Raw genomic sequence first — 18,059 nt, forward strand, 5'->3', positions numbered from 1 at the left:
TTAGCTCACTGCACCATCCCAGTTTCAGAACCTGGCTGTATGCAAATTAGTCTGTTCCTGTCCCAGTGCATGATGGGAACAGGGCAAACCAAACTACAAAAGCCAATTCTTACACTGGGAAGGAAACAAGCTACCGGGGACCGGTTTCTGGCATTTCAGCCTCTTCGGCCCGGCTTGCTTGAATCCTGATGGTGCAATGAGCAAGGGACTCACATCTGAGTATACCCTTCCACGCTTAGGGTGGACAAAAATATTTACAACAAGGGGTGGTGAGGGACAGAGTCTCTGAATTAAACAGAATACTCAGACATGAGTCCCTTTCTCACTGCTCCATCAGGATTCAAGCAAGCCGGGCCGAAGAGGCTGAAATGCCAGAAACCGGTCCCCGGTAGCTTGTCTCCTTTCTGGTAAAGAATTGGCTTGGTAGTTTAGTCTGCCCTGTTCCCATGATGCACTGGGCCAGGGACAGACTGATTTGCATATAGCCAGGTTCTGAGCTGGGATGGGGCAGTGAGATAAATAACGGTGATGGATCAAGCCCTGATCTTTGGACTGGGTAAGAGTGGTCTGCTCAATTCAGACACTCTGTTCATCACCACCCCCTTTTGTAAATCGATTTTGGCCACTATAGGTGTGGCAGGGTATACTCAGACATGAGTCCCTTTCTCACTGCTCCATCAGGATTCAAGCAAGCCGGGCCGAAGAGGCTGAAATGCCAGAAACCGGTCCCCGGTAGCTTGTCTCCTTTCTGGTAAAGAATTGGCTTGGTAGTTTAGTCTGCCCTGTTCCCATGATGCACTGGGCCAGGGACAGACTGATTTGCATATAGCCAGGTTCTGAGCTGGGATGGGGCAGTGAGATAAATAACGGTGATGGATCAAGCCCTGATCTTTGGACTGGGTAAGAGTGGTCTGCTCAATTCAGACACTCTGTTCATCACCACCCCCTTTTGTAAATCCACATCCCAAAAACGACCCCAAGCCCAGCCATCCTGTACTGATCCCTAAAAAGGATCCCTGATATCCCCAAACTATCCCGACCTTGCTCCCTGCCCTATAAACTGTCCCTTTTCTGCCTGTTCTCAGCCCTAAAAATGTACCCCATGCCACAAAAACTATCCCAAACCCAGCCATTAGCCCTAAAAAACTGTTCCCTACCAACGTGAAGTTCCCTGACTCAGCCCCCATCCGCCCTCAGTCCTAAAACTGTCCCCTGCCCTGAGCCCTAAAAACTATCTCTTTTATCCCTAAACTACCCCTTTCCTGCCCCTTGCCCAGTAAACTGTCCTTTCTCCCGCTGCCCTAAGCCCTAAAAATTAAGCCCACACCCCAAAAACTACCCCTACTGCAGCCCCCAGACCTGAGCCCGAAAAACAACCCCCTACATCCCTAAACTACCTCAACCATGCTCCATGCCCTGTAAACTGTTCCTATTCCCCACACCCTTAGACCTAAAAACTGTCCCCACGCTAAAAACTGTCCCCACGCTAAAAACTGACCCGACCCCCTCCTGAGTCCTAAGACCTACCTCCCCCCCGAAAAACTACCCCTCCACCCCGCAAGATCAAGGCCCAGCCCACTTACCTCACTGTGTCCTTAGCCCTAAAAATCTCTAATGAGATGCAAAGTGGGCGTTCCAGAGCAAAATCTTAGGAGAAATGTCACTAAGCACCATTTCTCCTATTATCAAGCTTCACGCTAACCCTGTTAGAGACAAAAAAGGCAGTGCTAACCACGCTGCTGCTTTTTTACATCTGCTAATTTTCAGACTTAGCCATGTAATCCAATGGGAGGTGGATTACATGGCTAAATCCACCATGGGCTATCAACAAGGATATCCCTATCCTTGTAGTTTTATCGCTGCGTTAACAGCGATAACCTCCCAAAATGCCGCTATCGCTGGATTTTTTATCGCCTAGGCGGTTAGCGTTATTAACGCGATAACCAAGCGATAATATACAGCGATAGCGGGCGTTAAAAAGATTAACACTAAGCGCCCTTAGCGTTAATTTTTGCTGTTCCTTGTTAATATGCCCCGCAGTTTTTCTCCCACTGGAGTTTATATAGAGCCAAAAATCAAAAAAGACATAGGGGCATATTATCAAGACAGGCGATAAAATTGACGCTGCTTTAGGGGCAGTAAACTGCAGCTAAAACAGAGATAATTGGCTTGATTATATGCTCTATGGAATTCCAATTGAAGCTCATGTTAGATGTCATTCACATTTAACATGGGCTTCAATTGGAATTCCATAGAGCATATTATTAAGCCAATTATCGTTGCTTCTGCTGCTAAAGCGGCGATCATTTTATTGCCTGTCTTGATAATATGCCCCATAGAGTCCTTCATCATCTACCCAATTGTTGTGCATGCAGTAGGGGAGGAATTTCTGAATCAGTATAACCACTCCCTTAGTTCTGTGACTCAGCAACATAGACTGCAAAGCATTGCTGGGGTGCCAGGTTATGCTGAAAATACCTGCCCCACCCACTGCCTCCTAAGTTTATCACACTCCCACTGCGTCAAGTGAGTTCCTTGAATAAAAGCAATATACGGCCTGCTGCAGCCGACGAAGGAGAGGTCTTTCTTTCTCTTAACAAACTGGGTTAAAGTCACTCTTTTCAATGCTTACAAATTAAGCATCATAAATGTTGAATGTCATTCTCCTATTTCAATACGCTGCTTCTGGTAGACCAGCAATGGTCTTGACAAGTGTAAGGTTGTACCCTAACCCCTTCTTGGTCACTACTTCTTTTTCTGGCAGATTACTATAACTCCTACTATTACCTGTATTCCTTCCTCTTCCACTTTCTTCTAAGCAGATAAACCCCCTACGCTTACTGAAAAGCCTGTACATTATATTTTCTTAATGTTTGGGGAAATTAACTACTTGCACACGAAAACCTACACTGTAGTTTCTGTAACCTTTATCCTCTCTGAATCTAATTATTTTCACATGTATCCTTACATATAAATCACTACCCCTCAAAATTCCGTTTAGCATGGGGATGGTACTTGTGTCTTTCTTGTCTACTCATTCTCCATTTTCTATTGGTTTCGGTTGTCTGAAGGTGATGATTTGCAGCCTTAATTCATCTTCAAAGACGTACTTGAGCTTTGAAGTCAGTGTTTCCTGTGCTCCAGTTTGTCGCAGCCATACAACCATTTCCCATTTCCTCACCATTTAACTCTTGACATAGATGGTACATCAACGCCTTCATTGTCAATGATGTCCTCTCAAAGATGAAGCCAGAGTTGAGACATATGTCGAGTTTGCGGTTAACAGGTATCGCTGTGGTTGAGGAAGGAATTTGAGTGGAACACCTAAGGGCTGACATATTAAACAGACGTTAGTGAGCATTTGTGCAGAGAAAACGCATCCATGGAGTCAAACAGTATTATAATATTTAATACCCTTGACCTGATCGGGTAAAGGCAACATAATATTGGATACTCTGGATTACAGATGGTAAGTGCACCCTCCATTCATTCAAAAATAGCAAACACTAAATCTCCTTTTTAGTGTTTGACTAACAAATCTAATGTATCAATTAAATTCCCCATCCTGATGCAAACCTCTGGATCAATGTAAGTGGATATGAAAGAGAAAGAATCATCAAATAATTTGACGGTTTCTGCTTCATTAGAGATAAAGGTAGAGCAGCAGTAGATGTCTGATCATTCTAACCGAGGGACCCCTGAAACATTGATGCCCAAGGATAGAGTCCATACTGTCCAAACCTTTAGATGATTGTACAACTGAATTTTAAGGTTATAAGTATTGTGTTACAAGAATATCATTGAAAAAATATTGAACACAAAATATTGAAAGATAATTGCAGATAGAGGAAGTATAGATCATTATTCCTAACTCCTCCTCTATTTATTTTATTGTTTTTATTTTTAGAGTTTTCTATAGCGCGAACCAGACCCAAGATAGGGTAACAGAACGGTTTACAAAGTGAGCAGGGAAATAAAAGAAGCACTTGTTTCCAATATCATAGATCAATACAACGTAAAATAAGTAACAACAGAGACATAATAAAGTTTGGGGTACAGATACAGAGAATGGAACAGCTATGTTATAGGCAGTCAAATCGTGATTGAAAAGGACTTATCTTCGCACTAGAGTTTGCGGCTGTCTTGGGATTTGTGATGAATTTACGGTAAGGGATGATTTTGCTTCCTTTTTGAAGAGGAACGTTGAGGTAATTTTTCTGATGAATGGTGGGAGCAAGTTACAGATTCTTGGTGCCGCTCCTGAAAATGCTCTGTTGGAAGTTTTAGTCTTGATGAACCATGCGGGTATCAGGAGTAGGTTATCTGTGCTCCTGGAATGTCTGTTTCCTCCAGATAGCGTACGTTTTTGGGCTAGGAACTGTGGAGTATTGTGGTGTAACGCCTTATGAGTACTACAAGCAATCTTTAAGTGAATACGGGCTTCATAGGATAGCCAGTTTAGTGCCTTCAGGTGTTGCGATATGTGACCGAATTTCCTTGATTCTGAAATAAGTCTAGCTGCGGCGCTGAGACAGGCTTTTAGGGGTGCGGTAGATGTTTTGGGTAGTAAAGATAGGGTGGAACAACCGTACTCCAGCCTTGAGATGACTAAGGCCTGAACTACAGTTTTGAGGTCAGGGATCTCAATAAATGACTTTATTTTTCTTAGATAATTTAGGTGAAAGCTGGCATTTTTTGTCATAAAGTTAATGTGAGCTTGCATGTTAAGATCCTTATCTAGTATGACCCCAAGTGATATTGTGGAGTTCACCAACATTGGGGTGCAATTCAAGGCGGTGATAATTTTGGTCCATTCCTTTATTTCTTGGGAGTTTTTTTGAGGGGGGATTAGGAGAAATTCCGTTTTTTGAGCATTTAACTTGAGGAAGTTGTTCATTAGCCATTGTACAGTTTTTTAAGAGCTAGATTCATTAACTTTGTTTCTTCCATGGAGGTGATTTTGATGTAAACGTGGGTGTCATCCGCGTACCTGTGGTAGGAGATGCTTGCCTGCTGTAGTATGTCAGTGAGAGGTTTAACATATAAATTGAATAGAGTGGGAGACAAGGTAGAGCCTTGAGGTACTCCTAGTAGGTTAGTTGAGAATGGAGAGAGGATCTTGTTGGTTATGAATGATTGTGTTCTATTCTCCAAAAAGGATTTGAACCATAGGAGGATTGTGCCAGAAAAGCCAATCCTGTCTTCTAGTCTTCTTAGCAGTTTGTCATGGTTGACCGTATCGAAGGCTGAGAAGAGGTCAAGCAAAACTAGCAGGCATGTTTCATTGCGGTCAAGAGCTGAGAGGGCGTCATCTACTATAAGTAGGATGGCTGTTTCAGTGCTATGGCCAGGTCTGAAGCCCGATTGGTGTATGTTCAGTAGGTTGAAATTTGTGATGTGTGAGTTGAATTGTTGTTAAACACAAATATCCAGGACCTTTGCTAGCATAGGGATGTTGGTTATTGGTCGGAAGTTGTTGGGGTTGGAGTTACTAGCTGTCGTTTTTTCTAGGACAGCCGTAACTTGGCCAGATTTTAGGCAGTCAGGAATGTGACCGTGTGAAAGCGAGGCATTCATTATCTTGGTCCAAAGAGGGGCTATGCCATGATAGATGTGGGGTAGGCACTTTGCTGGGACAGGATTATTGAAGTGGTTGTTGAGTTTAGTAGTTGTTAGAATTTTTAGGATATCATCGATATCATAGCATTTGAAGTTGGACGAGTTGGAATTGTTTTTGGTAAGAGAATGCTTGTTTAGTACCAAGTTATTAGCTTGACTGATCTTGGGGGTGGCTAAATTGGTCACAGCTATTTTGAGTTCAAGTTGGAGGGCATTATTTTTCGCAGCGATGAATGAGGAAAATTTGTCCCTGCTTAACTGAGAGGCTGATTCAGAATTTCGAAGAGTTATTTAGGTCTATTTTTGGCATTATCTAGTTCTGATTTGAAGAAGTCTTTTTTTGATCTTAGAATACTTTTGTTGTATGATTTTCTTGCTTTTCGGAGTAGTTTCAACTGGGGAGGGGAGGGCTGAGACCTCCATTTCCGTTCAGTTGATCTGAGTTTGTGTCTCTCCTCATTCAGGGCTTCACTGAACCATGGGTTTTTGTCCTTGTTCTTTTGAGTTTTGGCTGTGCGGCTTGGTTGAATATTCTGGTAATCGTGGAGTTATAGCGATCAGTGAGGGCAGTGACATTGCCTAAGTTGTTGGGAGGGATAAGAGCCTTCTCACAATGAGAGGCTAACTTGATCCATTTGATGTTCTGAGTGTCTCTTATCCATTGCTTAGGTTTAATTTGTTGTGGGACGATTTTCTTGTTACAAGAGGGGATTTGAAAAGTGCTAATGGGCTAGTCTGACCAGTCACAAGGGGTAATCGAGATCAATTCAATAATATTTGGAGATAAGCCAATCTAGTGTGGCACCTTTTGAGTGAGTGGGCTCTGAGATAGCTTGGACCAGGGAGTGGTCCGCAAGAAAGGATTTAAGGGCGTTGACCTGTTTGTCCAGATTGTTCTCCCAGTGTAAATTGAAGTCACCCAGGAAAATGTCATTAGTGGGGACGAGTTTGCCGTGATGATTTCCATGAGTTGTTCTGTGAAAGATATGTTTTGCCCTGGAGGATGGTTGAATATATGTAATTTGAGGGGGAGGTTACTAGGTGAGTTTACAGAGATCCCCAGGTCTTCACAGAAGTCCAGGGGTTCCGCGTGAAATTTAGAGACTGTGAGGTCAGAGCGATGTATGCAGGCTAAGCCACCGTCTATTTTGTGAGGTCTGTCTAGTCTAATGATGTTGAAGTCTGGGGGGACCAGAAGTTCAAGGCATGCAGAGGATGATTCCTTGAACCATGTTTCCGTAAGGATGATTATCTCCATATTCATGCTAAGGATGAGGTCAGCAATGTCAGAGGCGTGTTTAGTGGCCGAACGGAAATTTAGTAGAAGGCGGGAGATCTGGTTTAGAGGATTCTTTGGACTAGGGTCTTATTAGTGAAAAATAAGAGGTTATTGATTATGGTGCTTTTTTTGACGTTGTAGGAGTGATCTAGGAATAAGGTTTCCGGGTTTGAGGAGGTTGTATTTGAAGGTTTTTGAAGCATTTTTTGATAGCTTAGGAGGGTATTGAATAGAGTAGGCACTATTGCCTTCAGGTATCATGAATGGGTCAGTCATGATGTGGAATTCCCTTGGCCGTGAGGAGTGACAATAACAAGGTAAATAACAATTTTGCAGAGTAAATAACTATTGGCTGTTAGAAGATGGCTACCAGATTTGATTGGCCCATTACAAGATGACCGAATATTCGGAGCTTCTTAATGGGTGTAGGCGAATGGTCATTCAATAAGGGTGAGACAAAAGTCAGATGAAGAGAGAGTATAGGATAGCCGTTACAAGATGGCTGCCAACCTTGTATTATGTACCATGAAGCTATACGTGTATCTCCTAAAGTTACATCTATGAGAAGTTAGGTGTAAAACATCTATATTTACATACCTTTGTATATTTTAGGGTCAATATTTTGTCCTCAATATTTACTACCCTTTCAGGGTGCACACCCTTTAGACGTCCCTGGGTTTGTATACTGATAGGTGCAAAAACTCATGATATGAATGTAGTCTTTACAACTAGGACAGTAAGAAAATTGGTTTATATTCTTCTAATTGTAAAGTACACATGAATGCCTGGAACTTCTATTTCTACCTGCTTTTTACATTAAGACGGCACTGCTATGCACTGCCCAGGGAGAAAGTCTAGGCTGTCCTGATTCCTCTACTTATTCCCTTTTTAGGAGTCTGCATGAAGTGCGGTAGATGATTAAAAAAACTTTGCTTGTTGCTCTTTCAACTTTGCTGTTTCTGGAGTAAAATGTGACTCCCTCATCTATCAGCTATGCCTTGGTTATCATAATTTGGAGCCATAATACTATAGACTGCTGTGTTGTTTATTTGTATTGCATATAAATAATTTGGGTCTGATTTTTTTCACTGCTGTCAGAAGACATTCAAAGCACAAGTTTTTCTTGACTAACTAAAAGAAAGAACAGCAATACTGTAAAGGACTTATTTAGAGTTTGACAGGTATGGGTCCCTAATCAATCCCACAGATGGGTAGTAACACCACAAACAGGACTGTGGAGATTAGCTCCAATAAAACACATTTTGCTAAAGGCTCGCATTCATAAAATACCACAAAGTTAGATGCCACATGTAGTTAAGAACACTTAGCCAATCAGGGCACGACGTGTACAATGCACTGGGTGATCAGGCGCTCACCACACCGGACATCTGGACACGCACACACTGGCCCACACCAGCTTCCCCAGAGGTTGAGAGCCATCTGTGACCCCCTTATCAGATGGTTCTATTTGTTTTTTTATGTATGATGCTTTTCAAAGATTGTCAAAGTGCATTATTGTACTCAAAAAGTGTATATAAGTATGGCCAAAACTTCTGTACTCTTTAGACTTACTAGGTTGAGAAGTATGCTCATGTACTCGGTAGGAAATCTGCCTTCCTGAATTTCTCACCTTTTGCTAGACCCTGTATTGTTGCTGCTCTTAGTACTCTGTGCACTTTACCCCTGCTAATCAGGCGGGGTCCTGCAGATAAACTACAGAGTTCCCCATGGACAAGGTTGATGTCTGAGACTGACATTGATAGAGGAGTACAGAAGGGTCAAGAGGGACATCCAACAGACAAATTACATTGCAGAGGTGGCAGATTGTCCTTGCTCTGTAGCCTGAGCATGGGAACCAATCACATGACTGATTAGTCTACCTTAGCGCTTGTTTTGGGGACAGTGTGTAGCTAATGTAGGAAATATGCCTTTTTGCATTGTCACCCCAGATATTTTCCCTTTTGCTTGACTATATTTTTGCTGGCTTTAGAACTTTGTGCACTTCATCCCTGTTAACAAGTAGTAAAGTGTATGCACCCCCCAACATATTTGAGTGGCATAATCCTATTTGGCATATTTAGCTTGTATACAAACCCTTAGTATATGGTTGAAAGTGTACCCAGGCCCTAAATGTTAACTTCCACTAGTGGACTGCGGCACCTATTATGCCACTACAGAGGCAGTGCAAACATTGTTTCAGGCCTTCTATTGCAGCCTGAATGTTGTAGTGCAATGCCTACAATTCAACCTGTCAAAATATATACCCTTTTTGACAGGTCAAAATCTTTCTTTTAAATTGTAATAATTCCCCACAATATAGGACTTATAGCTAATAAGGCAGTAAGCATGGTATTAACAAATATTTAATAGTGGTGTTAATATGTCCTTTTATTGATTAACACCCGAAAACTAATTTTGCATCATAAGGGCTGGCTGGCCCATAGAGGAACACAATATTAAATATTTATTCTTCTATCTTGGGGTATAGATGAGCTAGAAGTGTAATTAATTCTTCATTGTTATTATTTGTTAAAATCTCAATTCAATAGTGTTGGATTTTTTGGGGGGATAATAAGGAAAATCTACTTTTAGAAAGTTGCTTTTCCCTGCCTAAAACATCTAAAGGCTAATTTGCATTAACCTCCAGCTGCAGAGCTCTGAGTGAATGGGCCTGAACAAGGTGTGTGAAATGACCCCAGAACAGAGACAAAGGCCGGGGTGAGGAGGTGCTTTTATTCCTCTGGCAGGATGAACATACGGGTTGTGCTTAGAAACTACGAAGGGACCTCCCCTATCACAAGCAGATGTCAGAGGACAGCTGGACAGGTCTCTTATTGTGTTTCCCCAGTTCGGTAGGTACCAATTCAATTGGGAGGGGAATGGCACCCAGAACTGGTTTGGAGTAACCACAGAGGAGTAGATTCTCGTTACCCTGGCCTACAACTCTGGGTGGGCACACAGGCTATAAAAAAAGGGAGAAGGGTTTCATCATCTTAGATTTAGGTGGAGAGGAGTACTGTGGTTTCTTTTGCAGTAGGGTACATACGAAATGCTGCAAAAATGCAAAGGGTGACCTCTGAGAACTTTAAGGCCCATTGGTAAGGGAGGAGCTATGAGTCACCTCTACCCACACACAGGTGCCAGGCATAAATGTGTCATGCCCATTACCATCCTCATAATACATTATGGACCTGAGAAAGAACAGTAGACTGGGCCTATTGCTTACCACCTGAAAGGAGCCCAGAAGGAGTGGACCAGTTCCCTCTTGTACCGAGGACAAATACAATAATTCCAGGGGCCATACGGCTGAACCCCTGTTCAAACTACATGGATGAAACAATCTTCAAGATTCTTTTCTTCTGCAAATTTCCAGCTGCCCAGTTCCAACTTGCCCTGTCTTGGACTCTGCTGGTGATCCTACGTGACACAGACAGAGTGGAGCACCATTGTAGGGGAAACATCCATCACCCTGCAGTCTCAACAGCGACCTGCCTTTACAAAAAAGTCACTAACCACCTACAACATTGCCATGTGTAACTTTACCACTCAAGTCATTACAACGACTAGCTTTAGGGGCGCATTATAGGACTGATGTTGGATTTTTTATTCTAACTCCTCCCCTACTGTTGCGTAGACTGGAGTTGGAATTGTAATTTATATTTTTATTTATTTTATTTTACAGAGTTTTATACAGCGCGAACTTGACCCAAATCGGATATCAGAATGCTTTACATAGTACCAGTTGCATTACAATAGGACACATTAATTTTTATTTGGCACAGGGAGAGTAAGTGATTTGCCCAGAATCACAGGATTTTCAGCGTTCGTGCCGAGACTCGAACCCAGTTCCCCAGATTCGAGATCGACCTCCCTAGCCATTAGGCCAACTCCTCTCCCCAATTATACAACTCCAAAGTCCACCTCCCTCTAAAGCAAGTCAGTGTGATGTCTTGCGTGGTAAAGTAATGTGTGGTAATGTCACTGGTAGTGTAGTGACAGCGTTGTAAAGGTATGCAGGGTTAATGCATGCAGGGTTCTTTCATACTACCCCTTGAGGGGGTTTGTATTTCCTCCCTAGAAGTCCTGAACTACCTAGCATCTGTTCAGTCTCATAGTACAGGCCCTGGACTGAAAGACCATCTACAGGGTATCATTCCTAAGATGGCCATAGATATGGTGGAAGAAGAATGTCTGTCACAGGTGGGCCCAGCCTTGCACTCTGAGAAGGTTAAGATGTGAGCTAGACCTCAGGAGCAGGTGGGCGACTCCTTGCCAGCCCCACAGCTGGAAGTAATCTCATTGCCTACAAAAGGTCTCAGACTGGAGACCCCACCTGGCATTGGGTGGCCAGAAACCTGATTCTTGACAGCTGTCAATTGCCTCTGTTGGTTGTTAACATTTAGGGAAGAGCTTGCTTTGGACTGGTGGCAGAAATCTGACCTCAGTTCAGAATTTGCCACATCCCCTTGTTGTTTGTTGTACTGAGATACATCTATCAGTAAGTTAGGGATATTTGCCTACCTGGTGGAGTCTGCAGATATGGAAAAGAGACAGGTTTTTACTTGGACTATTTTTATCTGTATTTAAAATTGTATGTGTTTTTATGTATCTTTCATGGTTTAAAGGAACCGAAATAAAGATTTTTAAATCAAATGAAATGAATAGGACAAAAATGGTCATCACCCCCTCGGTCGAACTCTGTGAAATTTCATCAGCTTTTTTGATAAGAAGATTTAAAATCTTTAAACTTCCTTTCCTAACTCTAAATTGGAGGCTTCAGCTATCAGTTCAGTCAATATGGGAAATATGTACACCATCCCTTGTGTTTTGCCCTGTCACAAGCCAATCTTTTGTGAATATTCCCCTATTTCTACAGAATGGTCTGTGAGGGAAGCATTAAAATGGGACCCGACGCCAGTTTAGCGAGGGTGATTCGACCCTGGAGCTAATTATACCACACGTATCCATGTGGTATGTCGTGAAGGAACTCTAACCTCCTATGAAATTGGATTTTTGAATACTTGTGGCACCGAGGTGCAGATTACTGGCGTCTTCTTCTACATTTTTTACACGAAATATCGGAACACTATATACCGTCATCTTTCCATTATAAGGTTACCCTGACGGGTTGGAATTATCACCGGACGTGGGCCCTAATAATAAGGATCCAGCCATTGAGCCCTGAAGAGTTGTAGTATCTGTGAATGTACAGACCTACAACGAAACACGTGTCGGCTGGCTGTAAATTACCATTGGTGTGATGATCTAATAAAAGGAGATATACATCAAACTCCAGGAATCAACGTTGGACAGTTGTCTTTTTCAATTACATATAGTAGCCTACTATTTGTTAAATTTGATTTGAGTGCGCAGGACTTTGTTTTGCAAGTCTTAGATGTGAATTTTCACATTTAAATTGAGGGGTTCTTTGGGTCCCCCTCCCTGCTAGCACCAGTACTTTTTGTATCTACATTAATATCTACGCTAATATTGTCTGAGCGCCCTTACTTCCCGTATACTTAATACCCTTTCTCTGTTGTGTACATCTTAGATCATCAAGCACCAAAACAAAAGTACATTTGGTGCTGTCTTGAAGAGAAGAATGTCTAATAAAGGTCAAGAAAGTCATTTGTTTCTGCAAATTTGGTCACTTGCTCAAAGACCTCTCTCTTTTATAATAGACATTGTTTGTAAGTTTCTTAAAGGAGTTTCCTTTGATTTATTAATGTAATCTCACAATTTTGGTGTACATTATGGTATCTTGACCATTTGTGGTAGAAATCATTTTGGTCCCTAAAATTGTTCTATTTTTTTAGCACTATATTCTCCACTTCAGTGGAAAAATGAGTAATGTTTCCCTGGCACATCATGTCAGCAGCCTAAATAAAATAGAGATGTTATAAAAAACAGACATTTATTTGGGCTGGTAGCTAATGTGCTATATAAATTATGCATTTATTTTGGGTCTTTAAACATCAGGGTCAAAGGTCATATGACTTCAGTTTCTACTGTCACTAATGTCAAAGGATGGGTAGTGACACTTCCGCTATCACTGGCATTTTGGTAACTCAATGTCCATGACTGTCCTTTATCAAATATATTCATGTACTGTGTGAGGGGACTGGCACCAACTAATGAAGTTAATGTGTGGGGTCACTTCCTCTTGCTATTAATCTTATTGATGTGTTTGCTTTTTGAAGCCTCCAGTTTTGAGTAGGCCTATTAACACATGAAACACATGGAACCACTGGTCTTTACTAACTGACGCATGCTGTCCATGGACCACTGGTCCTCAATACTAGGCCTTCTAAAGCATTCATTCTGCGGGGTCAGGGACATTTGTTGCCTAGATGATGCATGCATTTTTGGGACCAATGTTACTGTTTCTATGCCCATGGGTGCATATACAGTGTGGGGCCACAGATACTCACTACTAAGACCATGGATGCATGTGCAACATGAGGCAAGCTCAGTATCAGTGCTGACATGAGAGTCCTTTTATAGACCAGGTTAAAGGTAGCTTCAGCTGTTTTCGTGAGACTGTAAAAAAGATTGGCACAAGATCTGCCTCATCTATTTTGTTTATTGAAAGTGAAATTCACATTTTGATGAGACCACAGTACAACCATTGCTTTTGTAGCTGTTGTCCCTTACACATGGAGTGCCTCTTCTTCACAGGTATAATTTGGTTAATTCAGCTTATGAGTCCAGGTATTCAGTAATTTCAATGCAATGCATGGGAGGTGAAGTGTCTACATAATGCATGAAGGACTGACTGAAGATGTCACACATGACTTGGGACTACTTTGTAAATATGCCAATGGTTTAACTAACACACACACAAACAAAATTAGCCAATGCTCGTTCCACTGTATTTTACGGATTTGGTACATTTTACTCACATTCTTTTTAAGTGTACTTTGCGTTTATTTTTCAGACTGGTGTTAGCAAAACCCTTTTGATTTTAGAAAAATAGAAATATTATACTTATAAATAGGGGCTTTCTACCACCTTTCTTCATCCATTGGTCTGTTGTTCTGCCATTCACGTTTTGCTTCGACCCGCTCCAGCATATAGCTTGGAGCAGAGGCTCAGTCTACTTAGGCCTCTGATTAATTTCACTTAATGTGACTACGTTTTGCTTTTTCACAAGAAGCACATCCACACAAAAGCCAGTTCCCTTCAGAGTCAGTGTTTTTGTTTTTACTTTATAATTAGTTTAATGTTGCGTTTGTGTGTAAAAGCCTGCTGTGATAACAGGATAATTTTAATGTGAACATAGGATGCATTTCATCTTCAACAGATCCCATCTCTTGCCAATGCTGTTGTAAATTTCTTTTGGAATGTTTCGCTTTTCTGAAAGCTGCTATTTCACAAGATACCAGACAGATCTGTATTAAGTTATTCACTTCCTACTTTTTTCTTTCTCTCCTTCTTACTTTCTTTTTAACTATCTTTCTTTCTTTTCCTTTCACATTCTTTCCGTTCTTGCCTTCTTTTGTACTTTTCATTTTCCTGTCGTTCTTTCTTCTTTTCGTGCTTGCTTTCCTGCTTGCTTTCTTGCCCTCTTTCCTCCCTTCCCTTTTCCCTACATTATTTTCCTTATTTTCTTCTTTGTGTGTTTGTTTATTTCCTTCTTTGTGTGTTTGTTTGTTTTCTTCTATGTTTGCTTGTTCTTTCTTTCTTTCTTCCTTTCTTTCTTTCTTTCTTTCTTTCTTTCTTTCTTTCTTTCTTTCTTTCTTTCTTTCTTCCTTTCTTTCTTTCTTTCTTTCTTTCTTTCTCAAAGGCAATGAGGCTTGCAGCAAATGCCAAACTGACTAACTTTTTTTTAGGTCTGTGTTAACCACGACTTTTTGATTTGACTAAAATTATGATTATAACATTGTTATTTAAAGGGGTTTCAGCCAGACTTCATCCATTATTCAGTGTTTGGTGTCATTCGCATTTGACTTCCACCCAATGCATTATGCACTAAGCCATTGGCTGACTTCACTATGAGTTATGGAATGCTATCCTTTCAAAGTAACACATTCACACACAAAATAGTTAGATTCAGTGCCAGGAAGTATCATGGTAATGTGTGTTTTGTTGTGATCCCCAAAACGTTTTTGCCTGTAGCATTTTTATTTTTTTCATTTTGCTGAAGGACCAGCATATTTACAAACAATAAAGTTTTGCAAAAAACATGCCAAAACGAAACATGATTTGCCAGACGGATGGTGAAAATGATAGAACGATTGTCTTTGCCAATGCTTGATATGACTCTGTCATAATGTACTGTTATTGATGAAGACGTGATTTTTCGTCTGATCGTTACTCTTATATTAGGCGTAGCATTGGATTGTTTGAATGTTGGGAATTTTAGTGTGCTTTTTTTATTTTTATTTTAGCTACATAAGTATTAGTGTAACTGTAAAGTAAATATATATTGGTAAAACATGTATACATTTCGAATGTGTGTAGGCATAAGCTACACATACTGGTACTTGAAAGTGCATTTTAGAATCAATTTAAAGTTTCATCTTTCAACTCAATGGAAAGGGATTTTTTGAAATAGTAAACCTGAATCTACTTACTTAAAATCATTAGAGCTATCACCACAGCAAGCAGCAACACCACCAGAGCCCCTAACGCCTTAGTAAGGAAACTGCAAACTGGAGGCATGGCTGGAGCTAAAAATGCAAAGAAGCTGTAAAGGTGATGGAAATGCAACGTTGAAAGTCATTTTTGACTTAGTAAGCACGTTTTTGGTTTTCAAGTAGATATTGAATTTGTTCACTAATACAAACAGGCAGCAATTTTACATGTAAACAAAATATATATTTCAAATCCACCAATAAACTGTCTCTGAACCAATGTGTGGGCTTGAACAATCACATATTACAAAATATAGGGGCATATTACCAAGCAATAGCGATAATTATCGCTATTGCTTGGTTAGAGACAAAAATTAACCGCTGCGCTGAGGCGATTTTTACCGCAAATAAACCTTGGTATTACCAAGGTTTATCGCAAATGCGATAAAAATCGCCGCAATGCATGAATATCGCTGAAAAGTCAGCGATATTCATGCATTACCGAGCTAATGCTCTTAGCCATGTTATCCACCTCCCATTGGATAACATTGCTAAGAACTGCTCAGGGCAGGTGTTAGCTTTTGGAGATATTCGCGCTTAGCGCGAATATCTCCAAAAGTTGGTAATAGGAGATAGCGATGTTAGCGACTGTTTTCAGTCGCTAACATCTTGGCACGCCCACTTTGCATGTCATTAGTGATAAATATCACTGACATGCAAAGTGGGGCCCAAGATGGTCGCTATCTCCTACTAGCTGTCGCTAACTGGTGTCAGCGACAACTAGGTAATAGGGAGATAATTTTATCTCCGCTTTTTTGGCTTTTAAAGCCAAAAAAGCGGAGATAAACCCCCTTGATAATATGCCCCATAATCTGAGGGCCACAGTACCAGTGCTAAACTTCACGTTACACCAGTAAGAAACATAGGCAATGTTACTCGATCAGTTCATTAAAAAAAAAAAACATGTCGAATTCACAAACCATTTATGTGAAGGAAATGAAAGGTAATGTAGGTAACTATCAAAACCTCTTATTTTTGACTTTTAAAAATAAACGCCAGGGAGAAATGTTTTGTGTAAGTTTGCTAAAACAATTAGATAATTGTTAACAATTTAGCTCAATATATAAACGCAATTTAAGCAATGGTTAAGAAATTTCACTTATTATTTAGATAAATACAATTGCATATAAATACAACATATACAAACTACATTATTCTGAAATTGTCTTTTTTGCTTACTCATGTCAGGAAGTTGAGAAAAGTGTTACTATCATTGTGAAATTTGCAGCATGTAAAGAACATGTTGGCACAAAATGAGTACAATTCTTTCTTTATTTGGCGAATGTGCATTTGTGAAGAAGCCATTGTGAGAAATTGGATTGTTAGGAGACTGGGGTGTGAGTCCTGGTCAAGCAACAGCCCCAATCCATTGCAGGATAAACTACAAAAAGTCACTAAATTAACCTGTGTTTAGCCCTGGGTGGTTTGGCACAAAAAGCAGTCAGGCTTAACTTAGAAGCAATGAGGAAGGCAAAGCAGAGGGATGTAGCCAATAACAGTTCCACAAGGTCATATGCCCCTTTGGCGACGGAGCGCTGAAATGAATTTGCTGCTGCAGAGAAGAACGTAGTCGAGAAGCTGCCAAGTCAATCTGACCGGTGATGCACCTCGAGCAGATAGGCCAACAGGTTGGTCCAGGTCTTCTCCTGGTTCTCAGAGCACATTTTGGCTACATTTTGTCAAAGTCCTCAGTTTTAAAAAGTGGCCAGTGGGCACCTTTAGCACAACAACTGAGGGTCCTGGAATGGATAGAGATCTCTTGGGGGTTCAGGACTCACACAGGCTAGGTCCAGGTGTGGATTCAAGATGGTGGGAGTCTGATATTTTCCTGTGGCTCTGAACAGAAGGCAGCAAAGTATCACTTGGAGCCACTTCTGGCAACCCTAGGTGCAGGTGAAGATGCAGGGCTCAGCAGCAGGGCTGGCCTCTGAGAACTCAAGACAGGCTTGAGTTAGCAAAACAGTCTTTCCAGGTGCAGCTGCATTCTTGCTGAGTGTACAGCAGATCACAGCATCAGACAGTCCTTTTAGAGTCCAGTAGTGAACTGAAGAGTGGGTCTGAAGGTCTTATTTTTATGTCCTGGGACCATTCTTCTGGAAAGTGGGAGAAGTTTCTGGAAAGATTCTTTAAAGTGCATGGAATTCCCTTACAACCATGCCCTGGCTCCAAGCTGGCTGCAGTGACAATACAGGGTTGTTAAGCTTTTTCTGAGTAGAAAGAACACAGCATATTGAGGTGCAAGTAGGGCTCTGCTCAGCTCCACCCCTCCATCTTGCCAGTTGATGGCCCATTGAGGCACACCAAACCAACAATTGTATGACTGACTGTCTAGGAGGAATTTACAAAGTCTAACTGTCAGCTACATCCATTCATGTAACCCAAGACAAGCTGCAGGCACAGAGGGCTAAGGGCAGGAAAATGGCAAGTTACTAAAAGTGGCATTTTCAGTATTGTAGTGAAGAATCCAGCTTTACGATTAAAGTGGGTTTATCATTACAGTTTCATTGGTAGCAAACAACATATAT

General features: G+C 41.2%; 1 long non-coding RNA gene across 1 annotated transcript in view; it reads right to left on the reverse strand.

Annotated features, from left to right (window-relative positions):
* Window positions 1-3,221: 3,221 nt before the first annotated feature.
* LOC147700939 (uncharacterized) overlaps window positions 3,222-18,059 on the reverse strand; it is a 35,530-nt gene continuing 20,692 nt past the window's right edge. Inside the window, exons 2-3 of the long non-coding RNA XR_015297146.1 lie at window positions 15,475-15,570; window positions 3,222-3,331 (exon numbers count right to left, since the gene is read on the reverse strand). This is a non-coding gene — a long non-coding RNA (uncharacterized LOC147700939). The remainder of the gene's footprint in view (window positions 3,332-15,474; window positions 15,571-18,059) is intronic.

This window comes from Lissotriton vulgaris, chromosome 7 (genome assembly GCF_964263255.1).
Source record: "Lissotriton vulgaris chromosome 7, aLisVul1.2, whole genome shotgun sequence".
In the NCBI taxonomy this organism is placed as follows: Eukaryota; Metazoa; Chordata; class Amphibia; order Caudata; family Salamandridae; genus Lissotriton; species Lissotriton vulgaris.